Here is a 24050-nt window from a genome sequence, read left to right on the forward strand (position 1 = left end):
CACATGCAGTGATTCAACAGTTCTCTGCCTTGTGCTATATTCACCACAAGGGTTGCCACCATCTGTCATCATACGAGGCTGTACAGTACCATTGATTGTATTCCCTGTGACGTACCTTTCATCCCTGTGACTTGTTTATTGTTCTGGAACCTGTATCTCACACTCACCTTCACACATTTTGCCCATCCACCTACTTCCCTCCCCATTTCCCCTCTGGCAACCATCACAGTTGTTCTCAGTATTTACAGGTCTAATTCTGCTTTGTGTTTGTTTATTCATTTTGTTTTTCAGATTCCACTTATGAGTGAAATCATATAGTATTTGTCTTTCTCAGTCTGACTTGTTTCACTTAGCATAGTGCCCTCTAGGTCCATCAACATTGTACCAAATGGCACTCTCATTTCTTTTTTTTTTTATTATTATTTAAAGATTTTATTTATTCATAAGAGATGGGGGTTGGAGGGGGGGCAGAGGGAGAAGCAGGCTCCATGCAGGGAGCCTGATGCGGGACTCAATCCCAGGATTCCAGGATCACGCCCTGGGTCGAGGGCAGGCACTAAACTGCTGAGCCACCCAGGAATCCCCTCTCTTTTTTATGGCTGTGTAATATTCCACTGTATGTACATGCATATATTTTTACACACACACCCACACCACATCTTCCTTATTTCTTTGTCTATGGATGATGGATGTGCAGGTTGCTTCCATATCTTTGCTATTGTAAATAATGCTACAATAAACATAGAGGTGCATATATCTTTTCAAACTCATATTTTCATTTTCTTTGGGTACATATCCAGTATTGGAATTGCTGGATCATATATTCTATTTTTTTAAAAAAGATTTTATTTATTTATTTATGAGAGACGCAGAAAGAGTTAGAGGCAGAGACACAGGCAGAGGGAGAAGCAGGCTCTGTGCAGGGAGCCTGATGCGGGACCTGATCCCGGGACTTCAGAATCATGCCGTGGGCCAAAAGCAGGCGCCAAACCGCTGAGCCACCCAGGGATCACCTATTTTTAATTTTTTGAGGAACGTCCATACTGTTTTCTGCAGGGGCTACACCAATTTACATTCCCACCAGCAATGGGAATTTCCTCCAAAAGAGGAGGAGTCTTTTTTCTTTTGGTAATGTGATACTTTTAGGAATTTCCAAAATAACAGTGTTGGGGTTTTTTGAAGGCTAAGCAATAAGCATTTTTTTTTCCCCAAATAAAAGCTTTGGATTAAGGGCTTTATTTTTATTTATTTATTTTTATTTTTATCTTTTAAAGATTTTATCTATTTATTTTTGAGAGACAGAGAGAGACAGAGGCAGAGACACAGGCAAAGGGAGAAGCAGGCTCCATGCAGGGAGACCGATGTGGGACTCCAGGATCATGCCCCAGGCCGAAGGCAGGCATCAAACTGCTGAGCCACCCAGGGATCCCAAGGGCTTTATTTTAAAGTGGTCAGAAAACAAATGTTATTCTTATTATATTTATGAATAGGATTACTAAGTTTTGTTGTTTTATGCCCCAAAAGTAATTTTTAAATAATGTCAATTTTTTTGTGTACCTATTACACACCTCATTTAACATAACCCTGTGCAATGCTGTTTTTTTGTAATTAGATTGTTTTCAGAATAATTTTACTAAGAATATATAGGCATATATAAAACTGTGGCCATTGTCTTGTTTTGGCTTCCCCAGCACAGACTGAATCAAGGATTCCAACTAAGTCCTTTCTTTGGGATAGGATCCCAGAAAACTCTCCAAGGGGAGTGGGGACGTGAGAGGGTTATGAGTGAGAAAGGATGCTGATTATGAGGCAGGTTACTTCTGTGCTAACTGGAGTTTGATCCCATAGGGGAAATCTGACAGCAGTACGTATAGAACGAATGAGGGTTGAGGGGGCTTGGGATATTTTTTAATCAGGAACTTAAGGCTGAGTGAGTGATAGTTTTGAAGTGCTGTGAGGATGGCCAAAATAGGGCCTGTTGTCTAGAGAAAGCCCTCAAAGAGATGTTGGTGCAATTGGAAAGTGCTGCTGGTAAGAACTCTTACAGTGTGCCTCCAGAGGCAGTTAGGGTGTTGTTAATATTTTTCTGTGTGCTCCTCGTGCTATTTTTTAAGTTCTTGGCTAGTTCTCACCTATTATCCTGAGTTGAGTACATTATTGTCACTCTGTTGTGTCCTGGTGGGATATGGGATATTTTTGATATCAAATGTTGAGAAACCATATGCATGGGACAGGGTGGGTTTGTTAGAAGCAGTGGGAGAGCTGGATGTTTAAAATGTAAGCTTAGAGACCTTTGGAAGGAATTGTTTAAGGAAACTAGGTAAAGATCAGCCCGCAATTAAGGATGATTGGAAGTTGTGATTTTTTTTTTTTTTTTTTTAACGAAAGGCTTTACAAACACTGTAGTTTGGATGTTTGACTAACAACTGTGTGATTAGCACCTAGAAGAATTATGGCCAGAGACAGTTCTGACTTCAGTGAATGTGAAGTAGCTGGAAGAGCTGAGCCGTTGCCAATGTAGAATGCCAGGACTGAATCTCCATGGAGACTCTGCAGTTTCTGTGCAGTTCCGTTTCCAGAAACTCCTCATCCCCAGCTAAATGAAGTTTGTGTAAAAATGTGGAGTCAACTACCTTATGTCATTTATTTATTTATTTATTTTTAAAGTTTCCATTTATTTAAGTAATTTCTACACCTAACTTGGGGCTTGAACTCATGACCCCAACCAAGATCAAGAGTCACAAGCTCTTCCAGCTGAGCCAGCAGGTGCCCCTATGTCATTTATTTCTAATAAGGCCAGATAACAAGTATTAGGTTCTTTTGGGAATTTCAAGATGAATAAGTATATACTAATTTAATTGTTCAAGAGTTGGTAACTTGTGTATCATGTATACAAAATATTACACAGATATAAATTAGAGAAATCACAGTTTACTATATATGGTGTAAGTGTTCTTTTCCTACCTTTTGAGATTCTTTCCCCATTTTTATTTATTTACTAATTAATTAAAGTAATATATGTATGGGAGGTTTATTGTGGTCTTTTTTTTTCCTTGAGAGAAAGAGAGAAATTGAGAGAGGGGCACACAAGCAGGGACAGCGAGAATATTAAGCAGGCTCCATGCCACCCAGGTGATGCTGTCTACAGACCCTGAGGTCGTGACCTGAGCAGAAATCAAGTTGCTTAACAGACTGAGCCATCCAGGTGCTCACTTTTCCCATATTATTAAAGCCTTGTTCAATACCTTTTGATTTTTCTTTGGAAACAACAATTCAGTCTGTTGTTCTTTTTTTTTTTAAGATTTTATTTATTTATTCATGATAGACATACCAAGGGGGTGTGGGGGAGGCAGAGACACACAGGCAGAGGGAGAAGCAGGCTCTATGCCGGGAGCCTGACGCGGACCTCGATCCTGGGACTCCAGGACGGTGCCCTGGGCCAAAGGCAGGCGCTAAACTCCTGGCCACCCAGGGATCCCCCAGTCTGTTTTTCTTAATGGAGGAGAAAAAATAAGTCATATTGCTAACAATGCTGAAGCTTTCAAATGGGATCGAGATTCAGTAATAAAAGCCTTGAAGCAGTGGAAATAATTTTTCTTCGTTTTCTTGAATATCAGTTGGCAGTTCCTAGAACTTATTTGAGAAAGTAGTACTCGTCATCTTTCTTGCCCTTTAATCATGTTCCATGCTATTGAGGTGCTTTTATGATTCTGGGTTCATGATGCATTCATCATTGGTCCATGCAAGCCGCTTTAGTAGGCTTTCTATATTTTTGAAATATGACCCACTAAATAACACTCTATCTCTTCACTTAGAGTTGCTTGTGTTTTTCTTAAAGCTTTTCTTTTATCTTTTTTAAATAGATAGTGCATGTGCTTAATTCAGAACTTAAAGTTATAAAACAGGGGTACCTGGCTGACTCAGTGGAACATGTGACTCAATCGCAGGGTCATGAGTTTGAGCCCTACATGGGCTATAGAGATTACTTAAAAATAAAATCCTTAGGGGATCCCTGGGTGGCGCAGCGGTTTAGCGCCTGCCTTTGGCCCAGGGCGCGATCCTGGAGACCCGGGATCGAGTCCCACATCGGGCTCCCGGTGCATGGAGCCTGCTTCTCCCTCTGCCTGTGTCTCTGCCTCTCTCTCTCTCTCTCTCTGTGTGATTATCATAAATAAATAAAAAATAAAATAAAATAAAATAAAATAAAATCCTTAAAAAAATAAAGATACAGGGATACCGGGGTGGCTTAGTGGTTGAGCATCTGCCTTTGGCTCAAGTCGTGATCCTGGGGTCCTGGGATCGAGTCCCACGGGCTCCCTGCAGGGAATGTGCTTATGCTTCTCCCTCTGCCTGCGTCTCTGCCTCTCTCTCTGTGTCTCTCATGAATAAATAAATAAAATCTTAAAAAAAAATAAAAGAATAAATGGCACAGAGTAAGCTCTCACTTTTCTTTGTCACCTACTTATCTTCTCTTTTCAGAATGAATGGACATAACCTTTTCTATGTCTTACAGAGATTTTCTGTGTATTCACAAACATATATATGTATGTACAGATGTATGCATGTTTGTATCCTCTCATGCAAAATACAGCAGTTTATTCTCATGATTCTGTTCTTTTTTCACTACTGTTAGATTGCTCAGTGAGCATGGAATGAAACAAAGAAAGCTGAAGGATCCTAATGAGGATGCTTTCAGCTTGCTCTAGATTGAGATTTGCTGATAATAATCTCTGAGTAGTCAGTGTCTGCTTGATGCTATGGCCCATGCTAAGACTTGTGCCTCTCTTCTATCCCAAAATAAAGTTTCTAAGATACAAGTGCTCATTATTTTTATTATTTTTATTTATTTTTTATTTTTTTAAGATTTTATTTATTTATTCATGAGAGACAGAGAGAGAGAGAGAGAGAGGCAGAGACACAGGCAGAGGGAGAAGCAGGCTCCATGCAGGAAGCCCGACGTGGGACTCAATCCTTGGTCTCCAGAATCACGCCCTGGGCTGAAGGCATCGCTAAACTGCTGAGCCACCCAGGCTGCCCTATTTTTATTTTTTTAAAAAAGATTTATGTATTTATTTTAGAGAGAGAGGGAGAGAGCACACATGCCCGAGAGTGAGTAGGGGGAGGGGCAGAAGGAGAGGTTGAGAGAGACTCCTAAGCAGGATAACCCACTAAGCACAGAGCCCTACTTGGGGCTCTATCCCAGGACCCTGAGACCATGACCTGAGGGGAAATCAGTGTTAGAGTTCTGAGGTGCTGTTTTTTTTTTTTTTAAAAAGATGACACAGAAATCGTCAGAGATCCTACTTGCAAGGATGTTTTCTCTTTATCAGTTAGTTTAGACTTGGTTTTACTATAATGACAACCCTCCCTCTCCCTCCTTAATCACAGCAGGTTAAAACAAAAATTTAAATCTCTTTCAAATCCACTGTGGGTCAGCAGGGGCTTCTGCTTATTGTAATTGCTTGGGGACTTAGGCCTATGAGCAACAATCATCTCTGATATTGTTGGTGCCTATGTTAGAGGAAAAAGTGCCTGTGGAGGGTCTTGAATCCATAATTAATGGTTGTTTCCACTCATAACTCTGTGGCCAGAATTAATCACAAGTTCCCACCCAACCACAGAGGAGCAGGAATGTGTCTGTTAGGCAGCAAGCCAGAAATATTTGGTGAGGAACAGCATTAATGGTTACCACATTTAGCCTTTTAGATTGTTCAGTGCATATTTATATACATAGACATCTCTATAAAGAGATGTTTTTACATTAACAAAATAAACACTATAAATACTTTTTGTTACTTTTTTCTACTTGATATAGTATACTGGAATCTTTCATTGTCATAAATATGTGTCTAAATGTATATTTAGAGATATATATGGATGCATATTATTCTAGTGTACGGATGGATATATGTCCCTCTACTGAGGAAAATGTCCATGAATTCATTTACATAAAATTGGGTGGAGAATTTTTTTTTTTAATTTTTATTTATTTATGATAGTTACAGAGAGAGAGAGGCAGAGACACAGGCAGAGGGAGAAGCAGGCTCCATGCACCGGAAGCCCGATGTGGGATTCGATCCTGGGTCTCCAGGATCGCGCCCTGGGCCAAAGGCAGGCGCCAAACCGCTGCGCCACCCAGGGATCCCCCCAATGGGTGGAGAATTTTAGATTGTAGACCTTCCACAGCCAAGTCATGGATTCTTGTCATGGCCTCTAGGTTGTAAATATAAGCTCTATTTAGAATAACCTCTTTATCCTCTCTGCCCCTCATATAGTACCTTCTTATGGTTTTTATTTTATTTTAATTTTTTTATTTTTCAGATTTTAATTATTGAGAGAGAGAGAGTGAGCATCCATGCACGAGCAGGCAGAGGGGCAGGGGATGGAGAGAACTCCCCACTGAGTAAGGAGCCTGACTCAGGACTGGATCCCAGGACCCTGGGCTCATGACCTGAGCCAAAGGCAGATGCTTAACCCACTGAGCCACCCAGGCACTCTATAGTTTTTATTTTTATTTTTTTCTTGTCCCTGTTACTTTATTAAAATCAGGTAAATACATATGTATTTTTAAAAATTTTAATTCCAGTAGAGTTAACATGCAGTGTTCTACTAGTTTCAGGTGTACAATACAGTGATTGAACAGTTTCATATATTACTCAGGGCTGTACTCTTGGGGTGCTCGGCTGGCTCAGTGGGTAGAACACGCAGCGTTAGATTGTGTGGTTGTGAGTTCAAGGCCATTGTTGGGTGTGTAGCCTAATGAAAAAAATGTTTAAAAAAACCTGAAAGCATAAGTATACTCTCAACCTCCTTCACCTATTTTGCCCCCTTCTCTGCACCCCCGCCATCTCCCCTCTGGTAACCACCTGTTCTCTATAGTTAAGAGTCAGTTTCTTGGTTTGTATCTTTTTTTCTCTTAGTTTGTTTCGTTTCCTAAATTCCGCATATGAGTAAAATATGGTGTTTGTTTTTCTCTGACTTATTTTGCTTAGCCTTATACTCTAGATCCATCCATGTTGTTGCAAATGGCAAGATTTCATTCTTTTTTGTGGCTGAGTAATATTATTCCATCATTCACATATCATATATTCTTTATCTGTTCATCAGTCAGTGGACACTTAGGCTGCTTCCATCATTTGGCTGTTGTAGATTTTGCTGCAGTAAACACAGGGGTGCATATATCCCTTTGACTTAGTGTTTTATATTCTTTAGGTAGATAGCCAGTAATGTGGTACTTCTGTTTTCAAAATTTTTTTTTTTTTTTTTTAGATTTTACTTATTTATCTGAGAGAGGGGGAGAGAGAGAGGGAAGGAGAGAGAAAGAGTGAGTGCACACATGCACAAGAGCAGAAGGAGGGAGAAGCAGACTCCCCACTGAGCCGGGAGCCTGATGTCCACCTGATTCCAGGACCCTGGGATCACGACCTGAGCTGAAGGCAGATGCTTAACCCACTGAGCCACCCAGGTGCCCCTTATAATTTTTAAACTTGATACTTGGATAGGTAAATACAGTTACATGGTTCTGACACAGTATAAAGTGAGCAGTCTTCCACTGGCCCCTCTCTGTGGCTCCTCTCTCTCGGTCTATATTTGTCTACTTCTCCTCACACTGCCTTTCCCCAGAGGTTTTAGTTTGTTAGGTTTGCCTTGAGTTTTTAAAAATGCAAAAAAATAGATCATTTTAAAAATTACTATTTCAACAAACTTTTTTATGGTGGAATAATTTAAGATTTTAGAAGGCTCCTGTATATGCCTTCCCCATTTCCCTGATGCTACTTTTCATTACCCCAGGACATTTGTCAACACCAAGAAATCACCATTGATGTGAACTATTCACTAAACTCCAGACTTTATTTGGATTTCCCCACATAAACATCTTTTTTTTTTTTTTTTTTTTCTGTTCCAGGCTACAAGCCAGAATACTATATTGCATTTAATAGATTGTTTTTGAACTAAAAGCATATTCTACACATGGTTCTGCACCTTGCTGGTCTCTACTGACACCACATGTCCGTGATTCTAAAACACAAGAGAATATATTAAGTACTTCAAAGAAAGGAGACATGCTGCCAATTATAACCTAAGTCACAGATCTTAAGCTACAGAATAATTTCAGAGATTTTCAAATGTGAAAAAATATACATCTTAGAATTGATGGAATGTGATATATCTTGGAGATCTTTCAATTTTATTTTGTAGAGACTTTCTCATTCATATTTATAGATGCACAGATTTTCACTTTATAATGCACGTAAGGTCTTTAAGCCCTTATTCATACTCCTTAGGATTGCTTTCAGTCTTTAGCTATAAAAAATAATGCTGTTTTGAATAACCTGTTACATATGTCATATGAACAGATGTGTATAGAAAGGACTTTTCAAAGTGAATTGCTGAGTTAGAGGTATATCCATTTGTAATTTTGGTAGAAGCTATACCCATTTATAATCCCACCTTCAGTGTATAAGAGAACTTGTTTAAAAGTTCACCAACAGAGTGAGTTACCAAATTTTTGGATTTTTGCCACTCTGAGAGGTGGAAAATTATAGTCTCAATGTAGTTTTTCATTAATGAGCACAGGCTGAATTTCAAAAAACTGGGCATAAATATTCTTCATCCATTTATTTATTGGCTGTTTGCTATTTCCAATTTATATGCATTGCTTTAGGCTCTTTAAACATTAGAGAAAAAAAAAACATTAGGGAAGTTATTTTGTGTTAGGATTTACAAATGAATTTTCTATTTGTCATTTACTTTTTAATTTCCTTACAGTTGTGGTGGTAATGTGTGCTTACCATGCTAAGTTTATAGGTGAACCTGATGATCTTTTCTCTTAAGGCTTCCTATGTGTTTCTATTTCTCCTGTCTTGGCCCTTAAGCTATTGTTCTCGTGCATTCTGCCTGAAGGAATTTTATTTTTTTATTTTTTATTTTTTTTGGTAACATTATTTAGTGCAGGTCTGCTAGTGATGAACTCTTTCATCTTTTGAATATCTAAAAATATCTTCATTATGTCTTCATTTTTTTTTTAATTATTTATTTATTTATTATAGTCACAGAGAGAGAGAGAATGAGGCAGAGACACAGGCAGAGGGAGAAGCAGGCTCCATGCACCGGGAGCCCGACGTGGGACTCGATCCCGGGCCTCCAGGATCGCGCCCTGGGCCAAAGGCAGGCGCCAAACCGCTGCGCCACCCAGGGATCCCCTATGTCTTCATTTTTGATAGATTTTTGCTTAGTATAGATTTCAAGGTCGGCATTTTCTTTTTAATTTCAGTACTTTGAAGATGTTGCTGTCTTGTGTTATCATTTTGTGTGTGTGTGTGTGTGTGTTATCATTTAAATTGGTTCCAACAAGAAATCTGATATCCTTTTCTTTGTTTCTCTGAGTATTATGTACTTTTCTCTTTGGCTGCTTCAAGATTTTCTCCTTATCACTGCTTTTGGGCAATTTGCTTACAGTGTAGCTTTTTGTTTCTTGTGCTTAGGATTCATTGAATTTGGATCTGTGGGTTTATAGAGTTCATTGATTTAAAAAGTTTTCAGCCATTATTTTTTAAAATATTTTTTCTGCCTGGGCAGTCTGGGTGCCTCAGCAGTTTAGCGCCGCCTTCAGCCCAGGGCGTGATCCTGGACACCCGGGATCAAGTCCCATATCAGGCTCCCTGCATGAAGCTTGCTTCTCCTTCTGCCTGTGTCTCTGCCTCTCTCTCTGTGTCTCTCATGAATAAATAAGTAAAATCTTTAAAAAAATTTTTTTTCTGCCTGCCCCACTTCCATAATATATAATTACTTGTATATTAGGCCATTTACACTGTCCATAGCTCACTGATCTCTTTTCGTTTGGGAGGAATTTTTTTTTTCTCTGTTTCTTTGGGATAGGTTCACTAATGTGCCTTACAGTTCACTAATGTTTTCTTCTATTATTTCCCATTAATTCCATGCAGTGTGTTCCTCATTTTATAGATTATAGTCTTTGTCTTCAGAAAAGCTTGAATTGGGCCTTTTTTTCTTTTTTAAGATTTTATTTATTCATGAGAGACACAGAGAAAGGTAGAAACACAAGCAGAGGGTGAAGCAGGCTCCCTGTAGGGAGCCTGATGTGGGACTTGATCCCAAAATCCTGGGATCATGCCCTGAGCCAAAGGCACACGCTCAACCACTGCAGAGACATGGGCAGAGGGAGAAGCAGGCTCCCTGCAGGGAGCCCAGTGTGGGACTCAATTCCAGGACCCCAGGAGCACAACCTGAGTCAAAGGCAGATGTTCAACCACTGAGCCACCCAGGCATCCCTCTTTTTTTCATTTAAAGATTTTATTTATTTTTTGAGAGAGAGAGAGAGGATGAGCACAAACGGGTGGGGGAGAAAGGAGCAGAGGGAGAGGGAGAAGCAGACCTCCTGCTGAGCAGGGAGCCTGACTCAGGGCTCAATCCCTGGACTCCCGGATCATGACCTGAGCCAAAGGCAGACTCTTAACCCACTGAGCCACCCAGGTGCCCCAGGAATTGATTGTTCTGATCATGTTGGTATTTTATCTTACAGCTCTTGTAAATGAGACTATTATTAGCTTTACTGACTACCTTTTTTGAACTCTGTTGAGTAAGTTAGTATAACTAATGATGACCATAGATTTCTTTGTTTGATAAATGAATAGGAATTTGCTTGAGAAGCAAAATGGCCTTTTAAAAACTTAGTTTTGCACTGCTGTAAGAAATTAAAGACACAAAATAAGTGGAAAGACATTCCGTGCTTGTGGATTGGAAGACTTAATATTGTTAAGATGTCCATACTACCCAGAGTGATCTACAGATTTTATACAATGTCTATCAAAATCCCAATGGTATATTTAGCAGAAATAGAAGAAAATTCTAAGATTCCTGTGGAATCTCAAAGGATCTCCGTAAAACAATCTTGAGAAAGATGTAGGTTGGAGGCCTCACACTTCTGATTTCAAAGCATATTACAAAGCTACAAAACAGTATGGTACTGTCATAAAGAAAGACATACACCAATGGGACAGACTAGAGCTCAACAGACTAAACCCTATGTGTACAGTCAAATGATCTTTGACAAAACTGCCAGGGCTACACTATGGTGAAAGGAGAGGCTCTTCAATTAATGGTGTTGGGAAAACTATATCCACATGCAAAAGAATGAAGTTGGATTCTTACCTTACATCATGTACAAAAATTAACCCAAAATGGATTAAAGATTAAATGTAAAACCAGAAAAGAAAACTCTTAGAGGAAAATACAGGGGAAAAATTTCAAGATACTAGATTTGGCAGTGATTTCATGGATATGGCACCAAAAGCACAGCCAAAAAAAAGCAAGAGTAGACAAATGGGAGTATATTAGACATAAAAAATTTTGCACATCAAAGGACACTGCAACCTGTGGAATGAGAAAAATGTATGCAAGCCATGTATCTGATAAATTAAGGAGTTGTTTATCCACAGTGTATAAAGAACTTCTGTAAAGAACTACAACTCAACAATAACAACAAAAAAATCCAGAAAAAAAAATCCAACTAAAATATGGGCAAAAGACTTGCACAGACATTTCTCCAAAGAAGACAAAGAGCCAATAAGCTATATTAGAAATAGGCCTTTCGGGTTTCCCTCCTGTGTGTTCTTTATATTCTTACACAGAACATGTTACTTCTGATACTTCTGGTTACCAAGTATGCGGGGATTTCCCCCATACCAAGCAATTCTGTGACACTAGCTGAATGTCCTATAATTTAATTCTTTCTTTTTTTTTTTAAGATTTTATTTATTCATTCCTGAGAGATACCGAGAGAGAGTGAGAGAGAGGCAGAGACACAGGCAGAGGGAGAAGCAGGCTCCTTGCAGGGAGCCCGATTTGGGACTTGATCCCGGGACTCCAGGATCATGCCCTGGGCCGAAGGCAGGTGCTAAACCCCTGAGTCACCCAGGGATCCCATAATTTAACTTAATTCTGACTCTCTCAACCTGGAGATAGCATCAAATCTCACAGATGAAGGGCTCAGCCCCACATGACTGCCCTCCCCGACTTCAGATACTAATCACAAATCCAAGTTGTTACCTGTACTTTTGATTGATTGTCTGTAAATCAGGTTCTCAGGACTCCTGTTCAGGTATGATTACTTGCTAGAAAGGCTTATAGAATTTAGGTAAACAGCTTACTTACTGTTTACCAGTTTATTGTAAAAAATAATATGATAGGATACAGATGAATATCCAGATGGAAAAGATAGAGCAAGGTATGTGGGATGGGATGGAGCTTCCATGCCTGCTCTGGACCCACTATTCTCCTAGTACCTCTATTTGTTCACCAACCTAGAATCTCCCTAAAACCCATACTACTGGGATTTTTATGCAGGCTTCCTCACGTAGGCATGATCAATTTATCAACTCCCATTTCTAGCTCCTTTCCTCTAGAGAATTCAGGGCAGGGCTGAAAATTCTAAGCTTGTAATATAGCTTGCTCTTTCTGGTGACCAGCCCTGATCCAGGGGCCCACCAGTGTCATCTCATAGAACAAAAGACACTCCTATCACCCAGGAAATTTCTAGAAATTCAGAATCAGACCAAATATTAGAAAAAAGATATTCCAAGTGTTCTTAGAACTTAGGAAATTACAAAGGTTTTAGGATTCAGGAACTGGGGGCAGAGACCAATATATATATTTTCTGTCATCTCACACAAGCATATGAAAAAATGCTTAACATCACTAATATTAGAGAAATGTAAATCAAAACCACAATAAGTTGCTACTTTATACCTGTTAGGTTGGGCACTATAAAAAAAAAAAGAAAAAAACAAAATAAGTGTTGGTGAGACTTGGAGAAATTAGAATCTTTTTTTAAAGAAAAATATTTATTCATGAGAGACACAGTCAGGGGGAGAAGCAGCGCCCACCCTACCCCCAGAAGCAGCGCCCACCCTACCCCCACTGCCGCCCTGGGGAGCACCATGTGGAACTCCATCCCAGGACCCTGGGATCATTACCTGGACCAAAGACAGACCCTCAACCACTGAGCCACCAGGTGTCCCAGAAATTAGAATCTTCTGTGTCCTTTTTTTTTTTAAGTGCGCTTTTTGAGGTCCTCAAAATTTTTTAATGATGAAAGTGTTGGTAATGCCCCACCATCCATTTTTTCTCATAGATGTTTGGTATTTGTTTGCTTTTTATTTTATTTTTTTCATTTTTTAAAAATTTTCATTAATTTTTATTTATTTATGATAGTCACAGAGAGAGAGAGAGAGAGAGAGAGAGAGAGAGAGGTAGAGACACAGGCAGATGGAGAAGCAGGCTCCATGCACCGGGAGCCCGACGTGGGATTCGATCCCGGTTCTCCAGGATCGCGCCCTGGGCCAAAGACAGGCGCCAAACCGCTGCGCCACCCAGGGATCCCTGTTTGCTTTTTAAATGTAGACTCTACACAGGCACGGAGCCCAATGAAGGGCTTGAACTCATGACTCTCAGATCAGCTGAAATCAAGAGTCAGATGTTTAACCAACTGAGCCACCCAGGAATCCCTAGAACCTTTGTGCATTGTTCGTGGGAATGTAAAATGCTGCAGTCACTATGAAAAACTATATGACGGCTTTTAAAAAGTGAAATTAGAACTACTATGTGATTGTTTCAGCAATGTCACTTTTGAGTATATATTTAAAAGAACTGAAAACAAGATCTCAAAGAGCTAACATACCTACGTTCACTGCATTTTTCATAGTAGCCATGAGGTGAAAGCAACCTAAATGTCCGTAACAAGTGAATGGATAAAGAAAATGTGGTGTATACATAAAGTGGGATATTATTTAGTCTTAAAGGCAATCCAAAAATATTGATGAACCTTGAGAACATTATGCCTAAGTAAAATGAAGCAATCACAAAATGAAAAATATTGTATGATTCTACATAGTATCTAAAGCAGTCAAACTCTTGGAAACAGTAAGTAAATGGTGGTTGCCCTCTGGGGAGGTGGAAGAAGGCAGTTGCTGTTCCAGTAGACACAGAGTTTCAGGTTTTCAAGATGAATAACTTCTCCAGATCTGTTTTCACCACAATGTATATATAGGCAACATCACACCTAAAAATGGTTAAGATAGTAAATTTTATGTTGCTTTTTAAAATATATATATTTGATCGATTATAAATATTAATGAGGTCTTTTTCAAAATTGTTTATTTTTAGTAATCTCTACACCCAGTATGGGGCTCAAACTCACAACCTTGAGGGCAAGAGACGCATGCTCTTCTGACTGAGCGGGCCAGTGCCCCTAAGTTAAGCTGTTTTTGATCAGACACAAACACACACACACACACACACACACACACACACACACACACACGGTTCATATCTTTTTCTATTTGTTGACTGAACTTAATATTATTATTTGTGTGTGTAGTCCTCTGGAATATATTAGGCTCTTGCAGATCAAGAGTACAGATTTCAGAGAATGTTTTACTTGTATCTTAAGCAAATAAGTCCATCTGATAAATATAAGGATTACTTTTAGGCATAGAACAGAATATTTGAAATTAGAATTGTTGAGGAAAATTGAGAATGTGTAATTAAGCATTAACAGAATACTTACACGTATCTATTCAACTTAAATAAAAAAGATAATAAAATATACTTACCAGGTATAAATTTTATTAACAACTTTATACTTTATGGTTTTTTTTCAACAGGAAGATTTCACTTCTGCCTTCAGGCAGTATTTTTCAATTACAAGTATTTAAGTAATATTGTAAAACATAAAGCTGCTTCATAGTTAACAATCTGTCACATTTTGGAGGCACATGGGTGGCTTAGTTGTTAAGCCACTAACTCTTGTTTTTGGCTTAGGTCATGATCTCAGGGTTGTGGCCTGCATTATGGCTACTGCTCCATGAGGATTCTGCTTGAGTTTCTCTCCCTCTGCCCCACCTCCTGCTTGCTCTTTATCTCTCAAATAAATCTTAACAAACAAACAAACAAACAAAAAAATCACATTGTTGTAAAGCAGATAATAATTATAATTCAGTGTTGACATTAAATTCCTGGATATTTAATGACTTCTAAAACTTCCTTTAAAAAATAAAAAGCTTTAAGAACATAGAGAAAACCACCTCAAAATTATGTTAAACTTAGCAAGAGCTATTTCCTCCTCAAATTCAAAGTATAAATAAATTTCTCTTAAAATCTTTGGGTTTACTGTTTCATGTAGGGCTGTTACAGAGAGCTAAATGTTACTGTTGTGAAAATCTGTTGTGTCATAAAACGACCTGTAAGCAAGATAGAATGCTCCTTTGCTGAATAACGTTTTGTGGCTGGGTTAATAGAGGGCTTTCAGTGAACATCCCACATCTCTTTCTTAGATTTCCACAAAGCTGTGCTGCTTCGAGAGCTCCTTCTGGACCCCCCAGTGTGTGTGTTCTGGTGTCATAGCTCCCCTGAAAGAAACAAGCTTTGAAGGGAATTGAGCCTGGAAAAGCTCAAATAAAGTATCTCTACTTTATCTCTATGGTGCAGATTTCAGGGTTTTTGGTCCTTCTTTCCTTTTGAAAAAAATATTAAAATACTAAAATTTGAAAGATATCATATAAAATGAGCAGTTTTGGAAGTCATCTACTTGAGCCACTTAATTATTTTTCCATAGACATTCCTGGAAGCCAGACTGCAAAATAATAATGAGAAATAGGAGGTGTTTAAAAAAATGCTATATGGCAATTACTGATATATATGTTACTTAATTTTATTTTATTTTTTAAAAAGGTTTCATTATTTGACAGAGAGCTAGAGAAAGCTAGAGAGCACAAGCAAAGGGAATGGCTGAAGGAGAAGGAGCAGGGAACCGGATGCAGGGCTTGATCCCAGGACCTGAGTCAACGGCAGACGCTTAACTGACTGAGCCACCCAGGCAACCCTGTATGCTACTTTATATATGAATTAAATGGTTATATTTGTTAAAAGCTTTATTTTACCCCCACTGTCATGAGCTCTGCAAGTTACTTATTCTTCCTTGCACTGGAAGGAAGTGCAAAATGTAAAATGGGGATGGCAATCTGTAAAATGGGGATGACAATACCTGTATCATGGACTATGGTGAAAAATAAAGTGAGATAATATGTATAAAGTATGTAGCCAGGATGTAATCAATAAATGACTTTCCTTTGGCCCTGTCTGATCTTCTTCCATTTATTAAATTGGTTTCTTAAACAGGCATTGACTAAGCACAGTGGTAGGCACTGTCCTACTAGGTAGGATGTGTTTCTGACTGCAGGTGCTCATATTCTCTCCAAACCCCTGAGAAAATCACAGTTGTGCCCTGAGGATTGGTGTTCAGATGAGGACTCTTGGAAGCAAAGGTCCTAAAAGCAGAAGGAAAGCCATACCTTCCTTGCTTTTGTGGAGGCCTTTTGTTTCTCAGTATCCACTTGTCAGAATGTATAGATTAGAAACTGATGGACTAATTTCCTCTAAGTCTGTGTTATAGTAACCACTAACCATGTTTGTAAATGCCACATGTTTCCATCATTGCAGAAAGTTCTGTTGGGCAGCAATGTTGTAGGTGGTGTAGCAGTGTTGGATCGTTACTGTTCTCCGTATTTTCAATCCAGAGTACTTTAGTAAATAATGTGTTCGATGGAATGTAAAGAATGGCAGATATTCTTTCTATTAAAAGAGAGGCCCTGGGCGGCCCCAGTGGCCCAGCGGTTTAGTGCCACCTTTAGCCCAGGGTGTGATCCTGGAGATCTGGGATCGAGTCCCATGTCAGGCTCCCTGCATGGAGCCTGCTTCTCTCTCTGCCTATGTCTCTGCCTCTCTATATATGTCTGTCATGAATAAATAAATAAAATCTTAAAAAAAAAGAGGCCCTGTATCTGTGAATTAGGAAATATAGATTTATAGGAATTATAGATTTTGGGACCTGAGGAACTGCTTAAAAATTTTTTTTTTAATAAAGTCTTTTACAGATTGAGGAAGAATAAAAATATTTACATGTCAACAATCTTTCTACTGGTCACATTATCTTTTCTGGTAGGTTTTTTTTTTTTTTTTTTTTTTGCATTGTAATTTGTTATTCATGGTCTAGGCTATATACTTAATTAGGTCAAGGTAATTCTTAATTGTATTCTATACAAAATACTTATTCTGTAATCTTTTCATGAATGTGTACCAGTTAAGATTCTTTTTGCTTCCCCAGTATAACTTATATACGGTAGACTGCACAGACTTATGTGTACAATTTGAAGTTTAACAACTATATACCCCTGTGCACCACTGTTCTCTCTGGGCCCCATTCCAGTCAACTCCCTCTTAGCCCAAGTACCCACTGTTCTGGTTTCTGTCAGTGACATTAGTTTCTCTCTGCTCTTGGAATTTACATATCTGGAATCCTGTAGTGTGAACTGTTGTGTCTGTCTTCTTTTGCTCAGCATAGTGCTTCAGAGACACATCCATTTTATTTTGTGTATCAACACTTCATTCTTTTGTTTTTGCTGAGTAGCGTTCAGTTGCATGAATATACAGCAATCTGTATATGTGAGTGTATCCACTCACCTGTTGGTGGACATTTCTCATTGTTCCAGTTTGGGCCTCTTGTAAAGCTGCTACAGATAATTCCTGTACAGTCTTTTTGTAGACACACTGTACTTCTCTTGAGTATATGCTTAGGAGTAGGTTGGCTGGGTCATAGGGTAAGTATATGTCCTTTGTCTTACCACCATTTAAAATTCCCATTAGCAGTGTTGGAGAGTTCTAATTGCTCTGTATCTTCCACAGCAATTGGTGTTGTCATCTTTTTTTTTTTTTTTTTGACATTTTAGTTTATTTCTACACCCATTGGGGAGCTTGAACTCACAACCCTCATTTTTTTTTTTTCTAAGATTTTATTTATTCATAAGAGACACAGAGAGGGAGAGGCAGAGACACAGGCAAAGGGAGAAGCAGGCCCTTTGCAGGGAGCCTGATGTGGGATTTGATCCTGGGACTCCAGGACCACGCCCTGGACTAAAGACAGGCAATAAACTGCTGAGCCACCCAGGGATCCCCCTCACAACCCTTAGATCAAGATTTGCAGGCTCTACTAATTGAGCCAACCAGGTGCCCCTGGTGGTGTTATTTTAATTGTAGGCATTCTAGTGGGTGTAGGTATTTCAGTATAGTTTCAGTTTGCATTTCCCATATTTGAATGCCTTTTTCATGAGCTTATAGGCCATTCCTGTAACTTCTTTCATAAAATGCCTTCAAATTTTCCTTAAAAAAATTTAATGTGTACTCAGAATCCTCTCTACACCATTTTCTTAAAAACCATAGCCAAATTGGCATAAGTTTTAAAGACCTCCCTTTGATGTTTTAATTACTTGTTGGTAGGACTAGTGGCCTAGAATTGTGATTTGTCCCAGATATTGTTAGGAGGGTCTTGAAATACTGTTGTAGATAATGAGTATTATGAATAAGAATTTGCTTCTGATAAGACAATTATATTAAAAATACTCATTAAAGTAAGTCTTTTACATTCACTGCCAAGAAATTTGAGATGAGACGGGCTATGGCCGTCTCCCCCCTCCCCTTTGAAATAGTTATTTAGGTAAATAAATTAGAATTTATCTATCAAAGTTCTTAGCTGAGGATCCTAGAAAAATATCTGTCTGCTGAAGTTGACTGCTTTATTTCAGTGTGACTCCCTTTCTCTGGCTTGTGTCTTACTTCCATAACTACGATCCAAATATTTTAGGACACATTAGTGATGCCAGATCTAATCTAACTTTTTTATTGTACTGATGAAAACTGATCTGAGCCAGTTTGGTCATGCACAGCTCTTAGGACTTTTTCTTATTTTTTATTTTTTATTTTTTTTTAATTATTTATTTATGATAGGCACACAGTTGAGAGAGAGAGGCAGAGACACAGGCAGAGGGAGAAGCAGGCTCCATGCACCGGGAGCCTGACGTGGGATTCGATCCCGAGTCTCCAGGATCGCGCCCTGGGCCAAAGGCAGGCGCTAAACCGCTGCGCCACCCAGGGATCCCAGGACTTTTTCATATAGAACAATAACTGCAAGAAAACTTGAGGTAGATGGGGTTATAATGAAAACTAGTTTCAGATAACAATAATTCTATACAACAATCATTTACTAAGTATTCTTAGCAAGCAGGCATAAATCATGATATACCTTTTCCTATGGGCTTAGCTCCTGAATTTTTAGGTATTCTGAGCCCTGATTTTATGACTGGTTCACTTGAGTCAGATAGGACAATATTCCGGGTATAGGATTCTGTTAACCTTATAGTTGGCACCACTCAACCAGAAATTCTCACAGCTAGTAGCTGGACATGGGCCACTTTAGACATGTGGATCTTAGTCTTAAGAACTACCCCTAAATAAGAGTCACATTTTATTCTTATAAACTGTCTAAAATATTTTTTTTAAAGATTTGATTTATTTATTTTAGAGATAGCGCTAGCAAGGGGAGGAGCAGAGGGAAGAGGGACCTACAGACTCCTGTGGTGAGCACAGAGAGCCATGGAGATCTATCCCACAACCTCAAGATCATGTCCTGAGCTGAAACAAAGAGTTGGACACTTATGGAGCTACCTAGGTGCCCTGTTTGTCTAAAATATTTTATAGACAGATTATGCAATCTACATATATGGACAGCCATTCATTTCACCAATGAGAGCCCTTTCTAACAGCTGTGATTTTGATTAGCAAGCTACTGATTTTACCAATAAAAACCACTTGGCATTCAGTATTTTAATTATAAATTCTCCAGATATACGGATAATAGAAAAGCTGTATCATCTCTGGAATGTGATTTTCCTGCTTTAAACGTGTCCATCTTTGGGAGTGTGAGTTTCTGATTGGAGCAATTGCCCGCAGATTAACTGATTGTCCCACAGTGTAGCTTAAACCAAATTGTGTACATTTTGACCTTGTCTGTGCAGTTTGAAAGCAAATTTAACATTATTCCAGTGCCATTATAGAAGACAAGAAAAGAATTCATCTGTGTAATGCACCTTCTGATAAATTTCGTAAATACATTAGAAGTGTCATATAAGAGTAATTACACAACATTCAAAGACAAAACTAGTCTAGAACTATTTTGCTTTTTGTCGCATAGCCAGAGAACACATGAGACAGAGGGCTAAAGCTATTCCCCTTCACCTACTCCCTGTCCCCACTCCCAGTGATTTAAATTTCAAGACCAGAGAGAGAGCTGTCTTATCTTTGCCACCCCTTAGTGGTCCCCATAAAGTGCACAGAGAGTCAAACAGTTGTGAATCTCTAGCCCAAGGACAAAGGATAGACTAAGATAAAAAGAGGACGGTGAAAGGCAGCTGGCAGGAGTTATTAACTCTTTCTTCTAGTTAAGAGTGCTAGTTACTAATGCTTTATTTAAACTGATGTCGGCTCTGGGACAGCAGATCTTGTCATAGCTGAAAATAGCTGTTGTTTCATGGCACTTATTACCGGGGAATTAGGCCACACCGGTTGAGAGGAAGGTGATCTGGAAAGATGATGAAAGGTCCCTCCCCCATCCCTTCCATACTCCCCAGAAGACTACATTTTCTATTTTTTTTAAAGATTTATTTATTTATTTATTTATTTATTTATTTATTTATTTATTTATTTATTTATTTATTTATGAATGATAGAGAGAGAGAGGCAGAGACACAGGCAGAGGGAGAAAATGGCTCTGTAGGAAGCCCAACGTGGGACTTGATCCCAGGACCCCAGGATCATACCCCGGGCCGAAGGCAGGCGCTAAACCGCTGAGCCACCCAGGGATCCCCAGTTGCTTTTTTTTTTAAATAACTTTTTAGATTTACAGAAACATTGCAAAGATAGTAACAGAGAGTTCCTTTATACTCTTTAGTAGTTTCTGTTTCCTTTAGTGTTACCCTCAGCATTTGTCACCTCAGGCTGCCAAAATAAATACACAGATTGGGTGGTTTAAACAAGAATGTATTTTCTTACAGTTTTGGATGTTGGAAGATCCAAGATTAAGGTGCCACTAGGGTTGTTTTGGGTGAAGCCTCTCCTCCTGGCTTGGTATGACCTCAGGTGGGTTTTACTCTGTATGTGCACAGGGAGAAAAAAGATCTGGTATTTCTTCCACTTCTCTTTTCTTTCTTTTCTTTCTTTTCTTTCTTTCTTTTCTTTTCTTTCTTTTTTTTTTTTTTTTTAGATTTTTATTTGAGAGAGAGAGTTGGGAGAGGAGAGGGTGAGAGGGACAAGCAGACTCTGCACTGAGCACAGAACCCAACTCTGGGCTCAGTCTCACTACCCTGAGATCATGACCTGAGCTGAAACCAAGAGTCTGATGCTTAACTGATTGAGCCATCCAGGTGCCCCTCTTCTACTTCTTTTTTTTTTTTTTCCTCTTCTACTTCTTATAAGGACATGAGTTTTATTGATCATCTCCTTAAAGACTCTATCCAGTATAGTCAGACCTGTTGGGGGTTAGGGCTTCAAGATACATCTTTTAGGGGGACACGGTTTAGTCACTATGTCATCCTGAATGAATTACTGTGGTGCAGTAAGACACCAACACTGGTATGTTGCTATTAAGTATACTCTAGACTTGATTCAGGTATCCACAGATTTTCCATTTTCTATTTCAGGATTCATTCTAGGATACATTGTTTTTGGTGTCATCCTCTTAGTCATCTAAGGTTGTGGACAATTTCCTTGACCGTTTTGGGGAATCCTGGCCAGGGATTTAGTAGAATGTTTTTAAGTTGTGTTTGATATTTTCTCATGACTAGACTGGGTTTTGGAAATGAATACCACAGTGAAGTGCCCTTCTTATCATATCGGGGGCACATGAAATCCATATGACATCACTGGTTATTCATGACCACTTGGGTTGCAGTAGTGTTGGCCGGGTTTCTCCCCTATAAAGTTGCCATACTGTATTCTTTAGAAGCAAGTCACCAAGTTCAGCACACAGTCAAAGAGGGGAGAGGTTAAGCTCCACCTCTCAGAGGGATGTATCTACATATTTATTTAAAAGGATTTATTTATTTGAGGGGGGGAAGAGAGAGAGCAAGAGCAGGGAGAGGGAGAAGCAGACTCCCCGCCAGGCACAGAACCCGCCGCAGGGCTTGGGTCCAGGATGCTGGGGTCATGACCCCACAGCCAAGGCAGATGCTTAACTGACTGAGCCACCCAGGCGCCCCCTACATATTTTATTTGGAATTCTTCTGTAGGGAAGGTTTGTCTCTTCTGCGTTTGTTTATTTAATCGCTTATGTCAGTATTTGTGCATATTTTATATGCAGGGTGATAATCCAATATTATATACTTATTTTGTTGAGAGTTTTTTCAGGTTGGCTGTAGTATTCTTCTGTCCCTCTACTCCATTTCTAAAAAATATTGTTAAGGTGTCTTTTTTAAATTTATCAAGTCCTTTCTCTTTATAGCTTTTGCATTTTGTGTTTTAGTTAAACACTTTTCTTACACATCTGAAGATAAGTATCAGGATAGGCTAGGTTATGTTGTGATTACAACTCCAAAAATCTTAGTGGAATGTAACAAGCAAAGGTATATTTTGTGTTCATGACACATAGCCATCACTGGTGAGGTAAAACCTGTTCTAAATCTCCTTGCTATTGTGACCCAGGCTGGTGGACCACAGTTACTACATTATAACTTTTTATTGAGTATAACATAACTAAACTTATTTATTTTAATCATATATACATATTCATGTTACGTATACATATATACGTATATAGTAATACACAGAAATGTGCACAAAATGAACAACTTGATAGCTTGTGTACATCATGGGTAAATAACTGAACATGGACTGAGAAACAGAACATCACCACACCCTAGAGACTACCCCTTTGTGCCCTTTCCTAATCACTAACCCTTCCAAGGATAAACATCCTAATTTTTTATTGCCAAAGATTTGTCTGGTTTTAAAATCTATATAAATGGAATCATACTATATGTACTCTTTGATGTCTGACTCCTTTCAGTAAACAGTATGTTTGTGAGGGTCATCTGTGATAATTGTACATGGTCATAGTTCATTCATTCTTATTGCTATTTAATATGCCATTGTGAGCAAGTATCAGTGTTTCAGTCTTAGTATTTCTGAACATTGGTTTGTTTTCAGTTTTTGGTTTTGATCATTATTTTCAAATGATTCTATGACCCTCTTTTTGGATATTTCTTAGTGAATGTATATGTTTCTGTTATATATATCTAGAAGTGGAAGTACTAAATCATAAAATGTGTGGTGTTCATTTTTTATGGATACTGCCAGGTTTTTTTTTAAAGAATTTATCCATTTTAGAGAGAGAGTGCGGGGGAGGGCAGAGGGAAAGAATTTCAAGGACACTCCCTGCAGAGTGTAGAGCCTGATGTGGGGCTCCATCTTAAAACCCTGAGATCTGACCTGAGTGGAACTAAAGACTTAGTTGCTTAATGACTGAGCCACCTAGGTGCCCCATCCTTCTTTTCTTTTTTTGTAAGATTTATTTATTTGAGAGAAAGAGAGAGAGAGAGTGCTGGTAAGAGGGAGAGGGAGGGGAAAGAATCCCAAGCAGACTCCCTACCAAGTGCAGAGCCTGAACATGGGACTCTATCCCCTATGACCCCATGACCACCACCAAGCTGAAACCAAGAGTTGTGGACACCCAACTGACTGAGCCACCCAGGTGCTCCTAGATGCTGCCAGTTTTCTAAAATGGTTTGTATTTTTTTAAAAAGGTTTTGTTTATTTATTCATGAAAGACACACAGAGTGAGGCAGAGACATAGAGGGAGAAGCAGGCTCCATGCAGGGAGCCCGTGGGACTTGATCCCTGGGCCCTGAGATCATGCCCTGAGCTGAAGGCAGACACCCAAACGCTGAGCCACCCAGGGTCCCTAAAATGGTTTGTATTATGGCTATAATCTTGAATGCTTGGAATTTTATTTAACCATATTCCACAGATTTTAGTATGAATTCTTACATTAATTTTAAAGTACTTGTGTTGAATTCTGCATTAATTTCTCTATGTTGCAAGTTATTTAGAAATAGATTTTTTGTGTTATCCTTTCATCAAGAAGTTTCAAA

At 38.9% G+C, this 24050-nt stretch overlaps 1 protein-coding gene and 1 long non-coding RNA gene across 19 annotated transcripts in view; both read left to right on the plus strand.

The window, feature by feature from the left end:
- Positions 1-24050, plus strand: part of CDC14B (cell division cycle 14B) — a 102591-nt gene that overhangs the window by 11352 nt on the left and 67189 nt on the right. The window lies entirely within an intron of this gene.
- On the plus strand, positions 1575-16156 carry LOC144317327 (uncharacterized). Its single transcript, XR_013383295.1, has 2 exons — positions 1575-2766; positions 15748-16156. It is a non-coding gene; the product is annotated as an uncharacterized LOC144317327 (long non-coding RNA).

The sequence above is a fragment of the Canis aureus genome, chromosome 1, assembly GCF_053574225.1.
Source record: "Canis aureus isolate CA01 chromosome 1, VMU_Caureus_v.1.0, whole genome shotgun sequence".
In the NCBI taxonomy this organism is placed as follows: Eukaryota; Metazoa; Chordata; class Mammalia; order Carnivora; family Canidae; genus Canis; species Canis aureus.